At 40.2% G+C, this 21,099-nt stretch overlaps 1 pseudogene; it reads left to right on the top strand.

The window, feature by feature from the left end:
• Window positions 1–5,185: 5,185 nt before the first annotated feature.
• Window positions 5,186–13,130, top strand: LOC122218370 (annotated as a pseudogene).
• The last annotated feature ends 7,969 nt before the right edge of the window (window positions 13,131–21,099 follow it).

The following is a 21,099-nucleotide window of genomic DNA, read 5'->3' as shown; positions in this document are numbered from 1 at the left end:
ATACTGCCACACAAAGTTTTAAAAAATGTTATCAAATTATGCCCAGCAATACAAAGTTTTTCTAATATCGATAATAGTTTCTAGCCCTAAGTTTTCTTGATTTTCATGGCAACAGATAAGAATAATATTTCTTCATGACAAATCTTGAAGACGGAGGAATTACTTCATTCGAAAATGTGTAAGAGAGTCTTGTAGCAAAGTCCCCTCTACAGATGGGCTGAAAGAGGAATCTGTGCAACATAATTGATCAAGTTTTGTATCCTCTGCCCATTCCAACTGATAAGCTAAAAGCCACAGGAAATTAGGATAAAAAAAAACCAGTTAAGTGTATTTTGAAAGGCAGCAAAGGGCACTGTGGCAACAAGAACTCCAAGTATGATACTAGATGAACGAAGTACATGTGTTTTTAAATTATTTATATTTGATGAAGAAAAATTCTCTTTGAAAAACATTCACCTCTTCTGTGCTAGCACCCATAAAGCAAAAGAGATCTAATGGACCCTCCACTAAGTGGGAAATGAACAACTTGTGAATATAAAAAAAAAAACCAAGTACCTTGTTTAACCTAGCTACACAAAAGAAATATACATGGAGTCAATTGGGCCAAACAGGCTGTTTAAAAAAAAAAAAAAAAAAAAAAAAAAAAAAAAAAGTCCCCTTAAGGAACAACACAACAAAAAGGGAAATCAATTGAATTTTACAAGCTAGAGGAGTGTGTTATACAATTTAAGAGCTATATTTAATTGGTAGGATTGAAAGTCTGCACTTTCCTTCCACATATATCTATTGTATTTATTATATTAGCATATTGTATTTAAAAGCAATCCCATGGGTCCCAGTTGCAAAAACACAACAACAAGAAGAATGTCGAATTACATCAACCCAAAGTAAGCATCTTAAAGCCTGATTAGATACATACTAAATCATGACATGACAGATATAAAATGAATCCCTAGTCCATCCTTGATTTCAAACAAGGACTTATGAAAATGGTTCGGAATATAAAATTATGGAAAACATTACAGTACATCAAAGCAAAGCAAGTTTAATTAGGCTTAGTTTGATAATTGCTGAAAACAAAGAACCTGCCTCACAGCGTGGCTGGTGTAAAATCCAGCAGTAAGTCCAGTTGATCCAAATTAAAACCGCCCTATCTACCATCCCACATGAATCCTTTTATCTGAAGTCTACAGAGAACAAAGAATTACAATCCAGCTCAGAATGACAGAGGGCCCGTGGTTTTTTCATCAGGATTTGCTTTGGCTAAAACCTATGTATGTTTCGCTTCTCTGTTTTAAAAATGTAACATACAAGGACTCTAAGGTAAAAGCCAAGAGACTAACCAGCACTAGCAAAAAGCTGGTAGCAAATCAGGGCATTTCTTCATCATACTTAGATCCGTAGAATCCATTTCCACCTTTCCCCACAAATGTGTCACAGGGAAGAAAATTCATCACCTTGCAGCCAAATTCTTTTCTGAATGATTGATTCTCTAGATGCGGAATGTAGAAATGGATCTTTCAGGAGAATTATAAACCTTCCCCCAATAAGGAGATTAAAAACATCATGAAATTAATTGGGTCACACGGTTATTGCTATACTAATTTTTCAGAGTGGAAAACTGTAACAGGAAATCTGGAAGCCTAAAAGGAAGTCAGAGGTGGAGGTGGAACGCCCTTGAATTTCCTGCCTTCCCTGCCTGGTTCAGGCCCTCATAACCTACCAGCAGGATGGTCACTGAGTTCTCCTCTCTGGTATCCCTGACATTGGGGCTCCTCTGGCCACCCATGTGCAACACCCTCCCCCAAATTCTTATTCTAATAAACAAATATACTTGTGTTGCCTGCCCACTTATAGAATTCCACTGAAATTTAAAAAATTCAATCTTCATATGAAAACCAGTCAACCTCACTCATAATAAAAATGCTAATGAAAGCAGCAATTAAATATCATTTTTAGTTATCAAATGGGCACAAATGTCAAACAAAAAATGATTAGGACTGTAAGAGAGTTACAGAAGAGGCACTTTTGTAAATACCTCTAGTGAAAGCATCAATTAGTATAGCCTTTTTGAAAATCAATCTGGCTATATAAAATCATGAGCATTAAAAGAGAAAAAAAGTCATATGCTTTGACCCTACTTCTAAGATTTTCTCCTAGAAAGTAGTCAAAGTTATGAATGAAGATTTATGTAGAAAAACAGTGATGACAAGTTAAAATTTCCATCCTTAGCAGAAGCAATGTAAAACTCCAACATTAAGAAAATAGTGGCCAGGAGGCCACCTCAGGACAGACTGGACACCTGTCTCAATCCATTTAGGCAGTAGAGTGAGTGGCTTGTAAACAAAAGAAATTTGTTTCTCATAGTTCTAGAGCCTGGGAAGTCCAAGATCAAAGTGCAAGCAGATTCTGTGTCTCATGAGAACACACTTCCTGGTTCATAGTTGACCATCTTCCCACCGTGTCTTCACATGGTAGAAGGCATAAGGGAGCTGTCTGGGGTCTCCTCTATAAGGGCATGAATCCCATTCATGAGGACTCTACCCTCTTGACCTAATCACATCTCAAAGGCCTCACTTCCCAATATCATCACTTTGGGGGTTAGGATTTCATCATGTGACTTGGGGGGGGTGAGGGTGAGGTCACAAACATTCAATCTATAGCAACGCCACAGGGCAGAACTCTGGGGAGAAGAAATTCTACATCTAGAATTAGCTGTGCATACATTGACTAGTGTCCAGAGTAAGAAAAGAAGCGAAGCTGAGTGCAGGCCATGAGTACAGCCATACATGAGCAGGAGGAAGTTGCCTCAGTTTGCAATACCCTGAAAAGTTGCTAATGCAGCATTCAAAATATATATTGACTTTTTGGTAATGTATATACATAGCAAAGAATTCAAGTAATGTAGAATATGCAAATGTGAAGTTTTAGCTCAAACACCACCACATGAAATAAATCATTATTAATTATCTTTTTAAGGTTTTATTTATATTTGAGACAGAGAGAGAGGGAGAGTGTGCAAACGGGGGAGAGACAGAGAGAGAGGCAACAGAGGATCTGAAGCAGGCTCTGCACGGATAGCAGAGAGCCCAGTGTGGGGCTTGAGCTCATGAATGGTGAGATTATGACCTCAGCCGAAGGTAGACGCTTAACCAACTGAGCCACCCAGGCGCCCCATAATATTAAAGTGCACATCACCTCAGCAGCTCTCCATGTGTGCATAAACTGGATAGGGGCGCCTGGGTGGCTCAGGCGGTTAAGCATCCGTCTGGCTCCTGGTTTGGGCTTAGGTGATGATCTCACTGTGGGTGGGCTTGAGCCCCACGTCCAACTCTGCACTGACAGCACAGAACCTGCTTGGGATTCTCTCCCTCTCTCTCTGCCTCTCTCCTTCTCACACACATGTTCTCTCCCTTTCTCTCTCAAAATAAATAAACAGTTAAAAAATTTTAAATAAACTGGATATAAGAAATACTTTTATAAAATTAGGATCAAATATAAAGAAAATAATACACTTTTTCTTGTTTAAATGCTGCTCATCATTTTTTAAAAACTTTCTCTGGTGTTTTATTTTGTTTTGACTTTTTTTTTTTAAATTTTTTTTAATGTTTATTTATTTTTGAGACAGAGAGAGACAGAGCATGAATGGGGGAGGGGCAGAGAGAGAGGGAGACACAGAATCGGAAGCAGGCTCCAGGCTCTGAGCCATCAGCCCAGAGCCTGACGCGGGGCTCGAACTCACGAACCGTGAGATCGTGACCTGAGCTGAAGTCGGACGCTCAACCGACTGAGCCACCCAGGCGCCCCTTGTTTTGACTTTTTAACGTGGTCATTCATTCCATCAGGTACTGTAGGAGTAAGAGCTTATGATCTAGTTTTACTCTATCTTGTTTACAAAGGTGTCCCATACTTCTGCTTATGAAAAATCTTGGTGCTGGCTCACACATCTCTAAACCGCTAAAACTGATTAGTGTTTCTAACTCAAGAAACTTCCTTTATTAGGGACAAAGACAGGCTTATTTCTGTATCACATGTTGTCAGGGTTAAGACCAAAATAGAATCAGAGTTGAGAAAAGAGACCTATTCTTTTACTTAAGTCCATGTTTAACAACAACAATAACAAAGTGGCTACTAGATCTCTAAAGCAATAAATGTTGTCTGTTACTGGGGAGTCTGCCCAATCTATTTTGTAATGGCTTTTCAGGACCATTATTTAGAGTCCCCTGTTGCTCTGACCCCGCTTTAAGTGTCCCCGTATTATAAGCATCTGGAGTTACAAGATCTTGAAGTAATCATTCAATTAGTGTTTACTGAGTACCTACTACGTGCTCAATTCTGCACCTGCTGCTTTGGGAGAAAAACGAAAAGTCAAGTCTCTGCCCTCACAGAACCTCCCAGTTGGGGAGATAAGGTGTGTTCCTTCAAAACAGGAACGTAACAGCTCAAAACAGGAGAGCAGTGCTCCACTCTGGCCTCCAACTGAGCCTGAGGTTTGATGAGATTGATTACATCCACGGGGAGGGCCCCAAGAGGTCATTTTGTCCAACTTCTCACACTGAAGCACTCATCATAAATGCCTGTTTGTTGAGTAGCCATTGCTGGTCATTAACTGATACCTGCAAGTGACACTTTTAAAGTGGGAAATTATTGAGCTCTTTGTGTGTAAAAGGTTTCTGAACTACCCATTAGTCAACCAGTTCTCCCTCCGAAGCACATAAAACTGTCATTTTTGAGTCACACTGAGTAAACCACAGGCTACCTTGACTCACGGGGACAAAAATTAATTTATGTTGAACGAGAGGTTAGATATGCCCATCTCTGCTACCATTGTAGTTTCTCAAAAACTTAATGTGGACTTATCACTCGTGAGTTAAAAACCAATATTTTTTAACATAAATGTCAGTGAAGGCGGCAATCCAACCTAAAAGGAAGTGTGCAACCAACCGTGGGTTCAAAATCCACCTTTGCCATTTCCAGCTCTGTGACCTTGCACCAAAGGCTTCTCATCAGCAAAATAGGACTATGAAGACCTCCCTGTTGAGGCCATTGTGAGGATAAACATAATTGTGCAGGGAAAGCACTCGTCACTGCTCAGTAACTGTTGAGTGTTTTCCTTTCTTTATGTGAGAGCTTCTCTCTGTTTATGGCCTTATTGGGACCCCTAAATTTTAGTGTCTAATATCTCGTTCACTTTAGGCTTTTGGCTGGGAGGAGGCCTAGGTGCAACTCTCTTCGGTTATCCCAAACCCTGGTTCGTCCCACGCTAGCCGCCTCCACCACGCTGCCTAAGTTATTCTCCAAAGAGATCAAAGGCATATACCTGAGGTGCACAGGTGGGGCAGTCCGTGCCACATCTGCCCTGGCCCTGAAGATCGGTCCCCTGGGTCTGTCTCTAAAAGAAGTTTGTGATGACATCACCAATGCAACTGGTGATGGGAAGGGTCTGAGGATGACAGTGAAAGTGACCATTCAGAATACACAGGCCCAGATTGAAGTGGTATCTTCAGGCCCTGCTCCAATGATCAAAGCCCTCAAGGAACCGCCAAGATACAGAAAGGAGCAGAAAAACATCAAGCACAGCAGAAACATCACTTCTGACAAGATTATCAACATTGCCTGACAGACGCAGCACCAATCTCTAGCCAGAGAACTCTCTGGAATCACTAGAGAGATCCTGGGGACTGCCCAATCTGTGAGCTGCCATATTGATGGCCACCACCCTCATGACATCATAGATGACATCGACAGTGGCGCAGGGGAATGCCCAGCTAGTTAAGAACTACAAAGGAAAATATTTCAATAAAGGATCATAAAGTCTTCAAAGGTAGAGAGAGTACTGAGATTAATGAGGACTTCATGACGAATATAAAAAAAGTAGAGCTGGGGGGGCGCCTGGGTGGCTCAGTCTGTTGAGCGTTGGACTTCGGCTCAGGTCATGATCTCGTGGTCTGTGAGTTCAAGCCCCGCGTCGGGCTCTGTGCTGTCTGCTCAGAGCCTGGATCCTGTTTCAGATTCTGTGTCTCCCTCTCTCTCTGCCCCTCCCCTGCTCATGCTCTGTCTCTCTCTCTCTGTCAAAAATAAATAAACATTAAAAAAGAATTTAAAAAAAAAAGTAGAGCTGAATCTTAACAAATACTTGGGCTTTGGGTAGGCTTCAAAAAGAGGCAGAAGTGGGACCTGTGTGAACAAAGCTAGGGAGGCAGGAATGAATGTAGCAAAAACCAGGCTCCGGCAAGGAGGAAGGCAAAAGAATAAACATTTTCAGAGAAATTCCTATGTGCCAAGAACATTTGTGGGCTCATTTAGGCAAATGATTGCATTTGATTTTCCTACCAAGCCTATGCACTAGATTTATTTATTGGTTCCTCAATTATTAATTGAATAGCTACAAGTTTTTTGGAAGGAGCTAGAAGTTAAGAAACTTGTTACAGACCATGTAGTCAAAAGGCAGTAGAGCCAGGATTCACACCCAGAGCACCTGCCCCAAGCTTGTGTTTTTCCAGCTACAAGGTGCTGCCACCATAGGGGAGCAGCATATAGGTAATTAAAGTAAGGGCAGAGGTTCCTGGGTGGCTCAGCTGGTTGAGCACCTGACTCTTGATCTCGGTTTAGGTGGTAATCTCAAGCCCTGCCTTGGGCTCTGCACTGACAGTGCAGAAACTGCTTGGGATTCTCTCCCTCTCCCCCTCTCTCTCTCTTCCTCCCCCACTTGTGCTCTCTCTCTCTCTCTCTCTCTCTCTCTCAAAATAAATAAATAAACTTTAAAAAAAAGTGAGGGCTGATTACAGAGGACTCGAAAGCTAGGCAGATGAGTTTAAAATTGTTGCTATGTTGATTACTTTATTGCACTATTACTTAAATCATAAATAAATTAGCCAGCCATGTATATCATTTATCAATGATCAAATAAATGGTAATATATAATTTTTGTTAATCAGATTAAAGGAGACACGGCAACTGAATGCAGCAACCAATCCTATACTGGCAGAAAAAAAAAGAAATATGCTGTAAAAAACATTATTGTGTTGATTGACAAAACTGGAATTAGGATGGGAGATTAGCTATAAAGTATTCTATCAATGTTAACTTTGCTGAGCTTGATAACTGTATTGTGGTAATATAAGAGAACATCCTATTTTTAGAAAATATACATTGAAATATTGAAGGGTAAGGACTGGGATGTATGCCACACACTCTCAAACAGTTCAGAAAAAAAATGTGTATATATATATATATGTATATGTGTATACATACAGAGAGAGAGAAAGAGAGAATGATAGAGCCAATGAGGTAACATGTTAAGTAAAGGTAAATCCATATAAAATGTAATCAGGTCTTCTTTGTACTATTCCTATTCTTGAAACTTTTCTTCAAATTTTCAGTTATTTTCAAAAGAATTATATAGTATTTTTTATTACTTTTACTTTGAAGATTTGGGATGAAGTGCCTTGATCAAATATTTAAGGTCTAAACAAAAATGACTTTTTGAAACAAAAATCTACCATTTGACACTTTTCTCTTTTTAAGAAAATCAAATTTTATTTGTCCAGAATGTAGGAAAAGGGAATTTAATGAGCACCTAATGTGTTCTAGGTTCTTTACAATTTTTTTCATGTAATCAATACTCATCAGAAGCCTTCAAGGTGGATTTTATCCCCATTTTCCAAATGATAAAACTGGGTTCAAAGAACTCAAAGTTCCCAAGGTAAGGTGGAAACTGGATTCAAATCCAGATCTATTTAATATCTATAGTATTGGAGTGCCTGGGTGGCTCAGTTGTTTAAGCGTCTGACTTCGGCCCAGGTCACGATCTCACGGTTCATGAGTTCGAGCCCCACGTCAGGATCTGTGCTGACAGCCTGCTTCAGATTCTGTGTCTCCCTCTCTTTCTGCCCCTCACCCACTCACACTCTGTCTCTCTCTCTCTCTCTCTCTCTCTCTCTCAAAACTCAATGACATTTTAAAAAAAATTAATATCTATAGTGTCAAATCAAATATTCATCAGCAAATACTTATAAGGTAAGAAAATATCACGATCATCTCATTATTTATATGTAAAATTAAAATGCACTCATATAAAACTATCATACTTGATATTAAACAAACACTGGTTAATGTCTATCCTTTACCTAGATTATCCTAAAGGCATAGTTTGGATTATTTGCATTAAGTGCCTTGTCTTACATGTCCCTTCTGAAGCTTTGATGAGTGAAGTCAATCACCATCTAAAGAAGCTGAATCATGAAGCAAAGAAAGGAGATGTTATAACAGAAACTGCTGGCCATAACCTCACCCGACCACAACTACATACCCCACTCATTAGATTCCGATTTTCACTCTACATTCATTGTAGGCATTCATGCATATATGCATGCATACACACAGACACACACATGATTTCAGTTAGCCCCTAACTCCCTACCCACCCAAGCCTATATACTCCCAACCTTGAACTCTGTCCTTCTCTCCTTGTTCTTCTGTCCCATCAACACCTGTTATCAAAGAAGACCCACAGGTACTTAGGGCCCACAGTGAAACAGAACCACCTCATGTCCCATCTCCATGGGTTTGTATCTCCACAGATAATTTCACCCAACAATGCACTCCACTGATTTCAACTTCCTTTGTCACATTCTCTATTGTGATTCCAAACAGACATAAATGATGTCAAACCAGGCTAAGAATGTGTTTGGAGATCATATAGAATGGAATTGGATGTAAGAAGAGGCGTCAATTATCATAGACTTGTTCATCTTTTTCCTGCCATGGTGGCATTTGAAATTTTTCTGTTACTCATTTAGATTCCAATCTCTGTGCTTGCCTCTCCCTTCTTCCAGCTTCTAAGTCAAACAGATTTTTCTCAGCAAAATAACCCTTCGGTGACTACCAGGGACAGACTGGTATGTGGGCTACAACAGATGTACAAGACAAGCTCTACAGGCATGTTAAAGGGTTCAGTGTCAAGATAAAATTTATCTAATGCAGCGTTTCCTCTCAAGTGCAATTTATCATCCCTTAGATGTTGAACCCCTTATAAATATTAGATTCTCTTTTTTCACAAACACTGTTTGTTATTTTACCCTTGGTTCAGGACAGACTTTGAAATTAGATTGACTCATTTCATTTCTGCTTGCAAATTCACTTTCTTACTTCCAATTCTAATTTTTTTCCCTTTGCCTTGAAATTCAATTTATATTCTAACACTTTGAAAAACAATGTCAATTAGAATTTGGCACTTTTGTGGAAGCTGTTTGTTCCAAAATGCCTTTTAGCACATCCACATCAATGCAGTGTCTGTTGGTGGACCCACATCCTGGGAAAACTGCTGGCATCTACAAAGTCACCCGGTGTGTGCCTCCAATGTGACAATACCTCTAATGTCATGAGGCCTTTGCTGTGACTGAGCAAAGAGATCCAGTCGCTTCTAAAGCTATTAAGGCCAATGATGATAGAACGTTAGAGCTCGAAGCTGTCTGTGCCAGCTGATTTTATGGTGGTGAGATTGGGGAAAGGAGCAATGGTCACAGAGCATGATCCTAGAGAGTGATTATCAGGTCCTGACCCATAGGGATGCCAGGTCACGGAGCAGTAGCATGTCCAAAAGATTGACAAAGCCTGGGCCTCCCGAGGTAAGAACTGGAAATAACAGAGAATAACCAATAGACGTCAGAACTCGGGGGAAGACACACAAGATGTGCAGGGGATCAGAAAAAGCAAACTAGGCGGTAGATAAGGCAAATTCTGGAAATAGGCTAATGTCCCCTGCTGGTTCCCTTCTTTTTATAAAGGCTTGGAAGGGGCAGAAATCAGAGACTTTTCAGCCAGACACCTGTGCTAAACGAGGCCTACAGACACGCAGCTCCATGTGAGCTGTGGCTTCCCCAGCTGATATTAATCACTTGCTCCCAAAACTCCCACAGCACTTTGTTACCTTATTTACAACCCTCGAAATAATGGATGTGGAAGTGCTTTGTAAACTGAAAAGCACTGTACAAATGTCAGATGTTGGGGGTTTAGCAGGGGAGCAATAGATAATGCCTCTCTTCCATTCCTGAGTCAGGAACCAATTGAGAAAGAGACACAGGGAGTCAGCCAGACTGAGATCAGCTTGTCAGACTTATTACTGATAACAGCTGGTTCAGGTGCAGGGCCACAGTGAACTTCCTCATGCTTCACCCCAGAATTAAACTCACCTCTCAGTCAAGTCCAACTGCATGAAGACTGACCAAGGAGCCCAAGCTAATCAGAGGTATCCTTCCTCCTCCCCTGGGGAGACATGAAGGGGATGGGGAGCAGAGCAAGGGGAGGCCGGAAATGTTGCTCTCAGTCCCTCCACACGGAAAAACAAAAAGAAACGAAGTCCATTCACCATGAAGGACTTTCTGTGCTTCATGCTTCAATCATTTATGTATACTTGGCAGGCTCTGGGCTAGATAATGAGGATATAGAGAGCAATGAGACCTCAGGGAGTTTATAATCTCACAGAAACTATTAACAATCCAACGTGGTAGCCGTCCATCAGCAAAAGTGGAGTTCTTCATGCCCAGGGAAGCTGGGGAAGGTTTCAGAGAGCAGGTGATAAGTGGGTTGGCTCTTCAAGTATGTGTAGGAGTTCACTACATGGAGAAGAGAAGGAAAGGAATTATTCCCAGTAAAGGAAGCAGCAGAGGAAAAACAGGAAAGCCCAAACCCTAGAATGAAATGGAGCCCAAAATAAACGAACACAAAGGCCTTTGAGGGTACAAAGCTATATACCCTCGTATCTCACTTTTTTATACACCAAAGTTGAAGGCAATATTTTATGAGACATGGATGGTTCACTCCCTACCAAAGGTACCGTTCAACAGACTGTGAAAAACAAGAGGGGATACCATTATTTGCTCATATCTCTTGGAACATTAAAGGGAGTTTACATAGACTACATCAACTGTTAGTAAAAATCCCCTTTCTTATACTAACTATTTCTCTCATACTCTAAACCTGGCCAGAACCTCTCTCCTTGGCAGGCCCTCCAAATAAACAAAGCCTTCTTCAGACAGAGGAAGGAAACACACCCACATTAATCATTTATGTTCTATGTCCTAACTTCTATATTCGCAACATATATGAGATATATGATATATGCAAGCTATTTAGGTGAGAACATCTATTCCCATTCACTATGTACAAAATTCATTGGTCCTTTGAGAATGAAATCTGTATCCAAACATACTTCCCATTGCTCTCCCTACATTGAAAAGCAAAACGTTTTGGCTGCTTCCTCCAAGTTTAAATTTTTAGGATCCTCTTACATGCGTTTGTCATAGTTCTGTTTTTGAGCAGCTTCCTTCATCCTAGGGAATGGAGTTGCATCCATCTGTCATCTGAACTTTTTCAAATACGCTTCCCCCAAAGTCTGAGGACAGTGCTTGCCTGTAACTCTAAGTTGTCAGAGTCACACTCTCCAACTGTTTCCATCACATCCACTTCACCAGACACTCTTCCTGATTCTCAGGGAGGCCTCGGCATGTGCCTTTCACCAGCTTCTGTCTTCTCCCTGCGCCCCACAGGGCTTTGCTGATCTACTCAGGGGTTACCTGTTAACCCTGATGACTTAGCTGCATCCCCAAAACACAAACAGCAATCGAAACTCTTGACCAGAATATTTCTAAATGTCAGCTAGTTCCCATCCCCACATGGCTGCGCTTCTGTTCTCAGGGGCCCATTGTCTGTCATCGTTATGACTAAGAGCACCAAATTGCTCAGGAGAAAAGTGTATCTGTAACAAAATAACAAGGAGTTAATATATTTAATCTAGTGAAAGACAGTACATAAAATTAAGACCTTCAATTCATAAGTGCATAAACAAAGAGTTCACCAAAATTAAACACAAGTAATTAACAAACTCAGGTGAAATTTTCACCCTCTCAAGTAATCAAAACAATACAAATTTAAAAAATGATAAGATAAAATTTGATAACAAAGGTATTTAAAAGATGATATCCAATGCTGTCAAAGGTTGAGGAAGACAGATATTCTCACACTTCTGATAAATTGGTATAATCTTTGTTGAAAGCAATTTCAGAGTATTTGCCGCCAATTTTAACATTCTATTACAAGGATAGAATAAAAATGTATACACAAGGATATTCATCATTATTTGTATTACTCGGCATTATTTGTAATAGCCAGAAAATTAGAAATATCCTTAATGCCTATTTTAGACAAATAGTTAAATAAATTATTTATGATGCTGATAAGGATTTAATGCATAAGAAACTATTCACATATATGTATGTATAGTATAATTTTGAAAATATTGGCAGATATGCATAGGAAAAGGAATAAAAAGGAAATACACTAAAATATTAATGGCTGAGTTTAAATGATGGAACTCTGGGTGATCTTTTAATTTTCTAGTTTTTTTGAATAAGAATGTGTTGTGTCCATTAGTGATGGAGGGGGAACTTTTTAGAAAATATTTGAATTGATAATCAAGAGACCTAGTTGTAGTCCAAGTTTTGCCACTGAAAAAATTACTGAGTTTTAGCTAATTCACATCATGTCTCTGAGCCTAATTTTTCAAATCTGAAATGTGGTGGCTCAACAATGTGTCAAGTTGATGAAACTAGACCAGATCCTAAAATTCCCTTCCCTTAAATTCCCACCTAGGACAGGTCTCCAAAACTGGAAGGTCATAGTAAAGTAGTAGCCATATTGTTCTTATGCTCAGCAGGTTGGTGCAGGGGGCCAGGCAGTCATGTGCATTGTCACATGCTGTCTCCACTTGTTAGTGTGGGCAGCAGTCAGTCTGAAACTCCTCTGCCTTCCCTCAGATCTTCATTCAGCTTCTCCACATCCTGGAATAGATGTGTGTTTACCACTGTGATGAAGGGCACCAGCTTCTTCAGCAGGACATCCACACCATCAAGGTCAAAGGCAATAAGAACAGACACAGGTGTATTTTATTCCATCCTCATAGGCTCCAGCTCATGCTTCTGGATTCCACCTTGTTCCTACTGTCCCCTGCTTTACATTTATCTCTCTTGCCCACCCTGCAGAATTCAAATGCCAGGATCTAACACAAAGATAATGGTCATAGAGAGACTTTTTCGTCACCTCCCACAATGGTGTAAGGTCAAATTCCTATAAAAAATAAATGACTATCTAGTGGTCATGCTTCTCTGTTTGCACCATGACTGATAAAATAAGAGGTGGGTGGGATTTCTTTATTACAGTCCAAAGCTCCTTCCAACCCTAAACTGGAGGATTCTGAAGTAAATTCAAAGTCTCTTCACATTCATAATCAATTGAAAATCCAGAGAGTCATCCAACACAAAACATCAGCATAAAGTTGGGTGGTGCAGGGTGAGTGCCAAGCACACATGGGTATCTCAGCTCCTTCCAAGATCTCATGAAAAAGATAGTAACAACTGATGAATGGATAAAGAAGATGTGATATATATATATATAAAATGAATTATTGTTTGGCAATCAAAAAGAATGAAATCTTGCCATTTGCATCAACATGGATGGAATTAGAGTGTATTAAGTGAAGCGAAATAAGCCAATCAGAGAAAGACAAACATATTATTTCATTCACATGTGGAATTTAAGATACAAAGCAGATGAACATAAGGGAAGGGAAGCAACAATAATATAAAAGCAGAAGGGGCAAACCAGAAGAGACTCTTAAATACAGAGAACAAACTGAGGGTTGCTCGTGGGGCATGGCGGTGGGGAGATGGGCTAAATGGGCGATGGGCATTAAGGAGGACACTTGCTGGGATGAGCACTGGGTGTTATATGTAAGTGATGAATCACTAAATTCTATTCCTGAAATCATTATTACACTATATGTTAACTAACTTAGATTTAAATTTAAAAAAAAGATAAAGATGGTAAAATCATTTCAAAGATATTACCCCAAAAGAACCAAGAGAGAGCCAACATAGATGAAAAGTTTGAATAAATTGCTGGAAGACATAAAGCAGATGGAAGAATGTTGACTGGTGAAAGGAAAGAAAGGATGCATCAGCCTCAGATATAAATAAAAGGATCTGCAGAACCTGAAAAACTCTAGATTCTGAGATAGCAGGTGACTCGGGCACAGGTGTGAGAAGCAGAGCTGAGAACACCATGAGCAAATGAAAGCCAGTTGTTGGATATGTGGCCCCTCAACGCAGGACAGCCACAGCCAGATATTTCTCCCTGGCCAGAAATTGAGTTATTCTTAACTTATAAAAAAAGTTATTCTCAACTTTAAATGCTATCTGGGGGGAAATAAGGGCATCCACTAATCAGTATCCCCACAGAATAGAGTCCTCCATTTAATTCCATATAGAGGGCTCCCCATAACAGCCTGCTCCCCACCTGTCCTGTCCAAAAGCCTCATAGTCAACAACCCCAGTTCTATACACAGAAATCCCAATTCATTTTCTATTGCTCTGGTATTAAATGTAAACAAAAGTTTGCAATGTAAATGAAAAAATCAAGCAGGAAAAATGACACACACACACACACACACACACACCCCAATTCAGGGAACAGAAGAAAACTAAAAACACAAGCAAAGCAAAGTCTGTAAAACCAAGAATTATATTCTATGAATGAGCCAAGAGAGAATAAGGAAGAGCTGTTAGAATTCAAAAATCTGGCTGTACAGTTGTTGAGATTTGAAAAGTGCCATAGTAGGATGGAAAGATAAGTTTGAGACTATTTTCCAGAGTAGAAGAAGAAAAAATTTTGAGGAATATGAGAGAAATTTTAAGAGTGAGAGATCAGACACGAGGTCAACATTCGATTAACAAGTGTTCTGGAAAGCGGTAACAAGGAAAGCAGGAGAGAAGAAATTATCAAGGAAGTAATGTAAGAGAACATCCCAGAGCTGAAGAAAGACACAGTCTTTAGATTAAAAGGAAAGCCTTTGAGCAAAGGCTCAAAGGATGAAAAAAGATCCCTACCTGGATGTGGCATGATGAAATTTCAGAATACCAAGGATAAAGGGATTGTAAAAGTAAGCAGAAAAAAAAAAACAAGAAAACACATACACTAATATAAACTATAACCACAACAACAGCAATAGAAATAGGGTTTGAAGTTAGAAAAAGTTGAGGATATGATAGAAGCAAGTAGTGGAGTGTAAAAAATTATCTGCTTGAACTCAACGTTAGGTACAATCTCCATCAAGTGGCAAAGTGGTGATGGTATTACACCCACAGAAAATAAACCTGGGTGTGGTACTTTGCACATCAGTGAACAATATTTACATGATCATAATAATGTAAACAATGCTTCCTGGTTTTAAGATTATAGAATCAACACATTGAGAAATCTTGGAAAAATCCACGGTAGTTATGGAATACATTGTAGTTGTTACCAACTTTGAGGTGGAAAGCAATTGGGAGGAATGGAAGGAAGGAGGAGAGCAGATTCTTCCTCTTACAAAATAAAGAGTAAAAATACAGTGACTGGAACAAGAATGAAGAATAAATATGTTGTTGATTGCTGCTGAAGTCATCCAGAGAAGAAGAAACCAAGCATAGTGTTAGAACTCTGTTGGGCTAGACAAGGTAAGAATGACCTGATCTTTCTCTATCATGAAAAGAAATTGATATTGATAAAGGAAGAAATAGTGACAGAAGCCTGATTAGATTGGTATATTATCATTTGTTTTAGAGACTATTAAAATGACTAACCAAAAGAACCCAAAACAAGGATGGCTGAAAAAGTGGGTGCCCTGGGGAGTAAGATTGGAAGTGAGCATGATATACACTCCAAGGGACAGAGGCCACCTTGAAAGAAGGGCCTGCCTATGCGTGAAACCAACATGGAAGAGCCAGCATCAGGGACAGAGAAAGAGGACAATCTAGATCTGATGATACTGTCAGAGTCCCTCAGTCAAGCTGAATGCAAAACTGGATTTTTTATTATGTGAGCTCTTTTGGTGTGTTCGTAGGGCTGCTACTACAAAATACCATAAATCAGGTGCCTTGTAAACAAGAGACATTTATTTCTCACAGTTCTGGAGGTTGGGAAGTCCAAGATCAAGGTGCTGGCAGATTCAGTATCCGGGGAGGAACAGCTTCCTCAGAGTCTTCTCACTGTGCCCTCACATGGTGGAAGGGGCAAGGGATCTCTCTGGGGCCTCCTATGTAAGGACACTAATCCCATTCATGAGGACACTACCCTCATGACCTAGTCACCTCCCATAGGTCCCACCTCCTGATACCATCACCATGGGGCTAGGATTTCAACATACAAATTTTGGGAGAACACATTCATAGCATAAGCCAATAAAGTCTGCTTTTGACTTGGGTTTCTGGAACTTGCCTTTACAAATGCCCAGTATGGGGGCAACTGGGTGGCTCAGTCAGTTGAGTGTCAGACTCTTGATTTTGGCTCAGGTCATAATCCCAGGGTCATAAGATTGAACCCCTCATCAGGCTCTGTGCTGAGTGTGGAACCTGCTTGGCATTCTCTCGCCCTCTGCCCCTCCCCCACTTGCGCTCGCTCTCTCTCAAAAAAAAAATTAAAAATAAAAAAAAGCTTAGTATTCAACAACTGTTCCACTCCCTCTATCCCCTCCCCACTTCCAGTTGAGGTCCTTGTCTTCCTGTCTTTATAAACCTGCATTGTTTCATGCCTTCTGTTGTGTGTTTGTATAACAAGTTAGAAGTTCCTAGCTATGTGAATTAATAGTAGAATTTTTTTTTGTTGGCAATTCCAAGCTTACCTAGCAATGCTGTCTTTAAAAATAAAGAGGTAGAGGGGTGCCTGGGTGCCTCAGTTGGTTAAACGTTGGACTTCAGCTCAGGTCATGATCTCTGGGCTCGTGAGTTCGAGCCCTGCATTGGGCTCTGCGCTTGTGGAGCCTGCTTGGGATTCTCTCTCTCTCTCTCTCTGCTCCTCCCATACTTGCAATCTCTCTCTCAAAATAAATAAATAAATAAACTAAAAAGGAAAAGATAAGGAAGCATTGTTTGTTGATTTGTAGACACTAGATTGGGTGCCTAAATTTCTGAGTTTGGGGGCCTCTTAAGTAGCCACAACAGTAGTATTCTTGGACTGAGACCCAAAGCTCTGCCTGATGAACAAAATGCATTGCTGTCCTTTTTTATTCTTAGAATCATGGAATACCAGAAATGATCACCAAACGTCCTCATTTTTATGTGTGAGAAACTGGGACTCTGCGAGATGAACTAATTTGTTAAGAGGATGTGCTAAGCAGCAGTGGCAGAACCAGAACTAGACCTGAGTTTCTCCAGAGTCATAGTTCCTTTCTCTTTGTGTTACATCTTTGGAGTGGGGACAGGGGAGACGAGGAAGGGAGATAATAGCAAAATGATAACATCAAGTCTGCGGAATCAAATAAGGGACATAAACAGAGATCCAAAGGGGTCTTGGATGGCAATGGCTTCCCCAGAGACCTCCTTACCCAGTGCTTTCCCTGACTGAAGCCAGTTCCAGAGAGTTCTGAGGCCCTTCTGAGGCCCTTGGAGCCCACGACATCTGGGGAGAGCAAATCCTTTCTGCATCCTCTAGGTGTGGAGAGTGCATTCAAGGACACCCCTCAGGCTGCTTCACTGAGGCCAGCAGCATCGTGGCACAGACCAGTGCTCTCTGGGTCGTTCTGCTGGGTTTTAAACTCTTTTCAATCAGACAAGCTTCTTTTTTAAACCTAATCAATAGTAAATTATAGTCTTGTATAAATGCGAGATGAGAGCATGAAAGGAATACCTAAAAAAGAAGAGAGAACCACCCTTAGTCTCAGAGCCTCACCCAATAACTGATTTCCTTTTTTCTTGTTCTCTTCTGGCTTTTGTCCATGTGCAAACATCATTTTGCTTGGTTGTAATTAGAAGGAGCATACAATTTTGTATTAAAGCAATAAAGTTTTAATGATATATAGATATAGAAGGCAAATGGCTATAAAGCAAAATTTATGCAGGTTTGTAGGAAAAAATCCATTTTAAAGGGGAGAGTATAGGATAATAGCACATATTACAGCGGTACTTTGGGGATAGTGCTTGGAAAGATTTTAATAAAATTCCTTCTCTTTCCTTTTTATATTGTTCTGTAACCAAGTCATGATGAAATAAATGTAATATATGTTCAGCCTGTATTTGTACCATTGGATTTTTAAAGCAATCATGGTAGTTACAGAGAAAAAAAATTGCATAGATCTTAAAACAAGAGATATTACTTCCAACCCAGTGAGAGGCAAATTGTCCATAGCATTTGGAATTATGTAAGCGAGGCCCAATTTTCATATCTTTCTGCCTTGCCATGCAATCCAGCTAACCTCAAGTAATAAGTCAACAAGCATTTATCTCTTATTTACCACAAGTTCAATGCTAGGCATTATTATGGGGTCACAAAATGGTAGACCATTTGCCCACAAGGTCCTTAAAACTTCCTGAAAAATTGAGGCAAACATACATAAACTGTCAGAGAATTGACCTGACATATTATGTATTTAATTGTCATTTTTTTCTATCCATAGTCACCTATCAGAAGGTGAGCCCCATGATGGCAAGAACATTATCTGTTTTGCTCACTGCTGCATCAACTACCCCTCTGTCTTCACAGCTTGGGCTGCTATAACAAAAATAACCATAGATAGAGTGGGTAAAACCACGAACATTTATTTCTCACACCTCTAGAAGCAGGGAAGTCCGGGATCGAGAGGCTGGCAGATCTGGTGTCTGGTGATAGCCTTCTTCCTGGCTTGTAGATGGCTGCCTTCTCCCTGTGTCCTCATATGGCAGAGAGAGAAAGAGCTCTAATCTCTTCAGCTCCTTATTAGGGCATCAGTCTCATTGTGGGGGCTCCACCCATGACTTCACCCAGACCAAATTACCAAAGGCTCCATCTCCAAACAGCACCACATTGGGAATTAGGGCCTCAAAATACGAATACTGAGGGGACAGTCCAGAGCATCCTCCTACAGGGTCTGACCATTATGGGTCCCAGTGTGTCACGTGACCCCCACTTTCTGATGCATTCTTGCTGGATTTGCTGCCTAACCGCCTCCTAGCAGCTTCCCTGTTTTTTCTCCCGTTCTAGACTGCAGGCTAATTGGTCTTTTTCATCTCTGTATCTCAAATAACATGTCAGGTTTTATTATTTGAGAAGATGGGCAGTCTTTATATCTTGTAACTATTTCACATGGATACCATAATGAGAAGGCTAATCTGTTCAATGTGAACTGTGCTCCTGGCTTCCCTAAAATTGAAGCACAGATCACACTTGTCCCTGAGACAGTGGATTAGTCAGGATAAGCTGCAAAGAACACACCCCATTCTCCCTGATTTGAACAGAAAGGGATTTACAACAAGGAATCCCATGTGCGGCTCATGGTATCAGAGACAGACAGCTTCAGAGAGCTCCACACTGACCTTCCAAAAAGCACAGTGCAGAACTGGACCACCTAGTTTCCTACCTCCATCAGGAAATTCCTGAGTGAATCAGAGAGCTACCACTACACCAATGAACCCCAGCCCCACCACGTCTGCTGCAATGCAGTTGCCTGCCCCTCTCAGCATCAACTGTGCATCTGCCGTTAGTGCAGCTGATTGACACGGTCTAAATCACATCCAGAAGTATAGCTGCAAAGGAATCTGGAGAGTGTCGTTTCTGGCTTTCCAGAGTTTGTAATAATACGACTCTAGAGAGAAGGAGGTTGAAATAGAGGCTTAGGGATCCCAGCCACACTATCTGCTACACCTAGAGGAAGGGAAATGCACCAAAATGGAAGGGGTGACCTTTGTATGTTGCAAAACGAACACGACTGTCTATAAGTTTAGTTAACATCCATCACCTCACACAGTTACACGTTTCTTTACCTCGTGATGAAAACATTAAGATCTAGTCTCTTAACAATGTTCAAACATGTAAAACAGTATTAGGTTATTAATTATAGTCATTAACTATATGGTTATTAACTGTAGTCATAACTATATAGTTATTAACAGTAGTCATCATATTGTACATTACATCCCTGGAACATATTTATCTGTTTTAAGTTTATTTATTTTATTTTGAGAGGGGAGAAGGGCAGAGAGAGAGGGAGAGAAAATCCCAACCAGGCTCTGAGTTGAGAGTGTGGCTTGATCTCACATCAAGAGCCCTATGCTTAACCCACTGAGCCACCCAGGCACCCCTAGAACATACTTATCTTATACTAGAAGTTTGTACCTTTTGACCACCTTCACCCAATTTCCCCACTTCCACTTTTGCTAGCCACAAATCTAATTTCTATTCTGAGTTTTGTTGGTTGGGTTTTTTTTAGATTCCACATATAATTGAGATCATACAATATTTGTCTTTCTCTGTGTGACTTATTTCACTTAGCATAATGCCTTCAAGGTCCATCTACATTGTCACAAATGGTGGGATTTCCTTCCTTTCTACGTCTAACTAGTATCCAATTGTGTGTGTGCATGTGCGTGTGTATTTTCTTTGATTAGTCATGTTGACTAGTCAATAAATATTTGTTGAGCCCCTACTCTGAATCAAGCACTGTGCTAGGAGCTGGGTGACTGCAACACTAGGTGCCTTAAGAAACTTATGGTCTAGTGGCAGAAACAAATCAATAATCCAGTGATGACAACAAAGGAAGGGCTTCTCTTGCACAAAGTGCTCCTCTGAAAGAAGAAACCAGATTTCTACTGCTTCTTTTGATGGAACACCAGATTTTTTTGAAGAATTTTCTCTGACTGAGCTCTGCTGTGAGAGTCAAGGCATTCAAAGTTGTAATTACTTGAAACCTGGCCATGTTTCTTCAGGTACGATGTGTTGTTCTCATTGTCGTTGTTGTTTTGAAAAAGCACTTATCTGTCCTTCCTCAACCAAAATGCTGTTATGCAAATCCTAATACAGCTTTTTTCATGTACGTGTATATGTATATATTTATGTAGTTCTGCTGATATCTGTATATATGTGTTTCCACGTAAACTGACATTTGTACACATTTATACTTATGAATGTTTGAGGAGGGATGTGTATTCGTGTAGAGCTGTCATTCCATAAATGCATATCTGTGTGCATGGTCCTTCTACTTGTTTGTTGTTTATAAAAATGCATGAATGTAGATGAAACTTTGCTGAAGGTCAAATA

The sequence above is a fragment of the Panthera leo genome, chromosome B1 (genome assembly GCF_018350215.1).
Source record: "Panthera leo isolate Ple1 chromosome B1, P.leo_Ple1_pat1.1, whole genome shotgun sequence".
Classification (NCBI taxonomy): domain Eukaryota; kingdom Metazoa; phylum Chordata; class Mammalia; order Carnivora; family Felidae; genus Panthera; species Panthera leo.
Note: the sequence above shows the minus strand (reverse complement) of the source record. Positions and strands in the feature narration are given on the sequence as shown.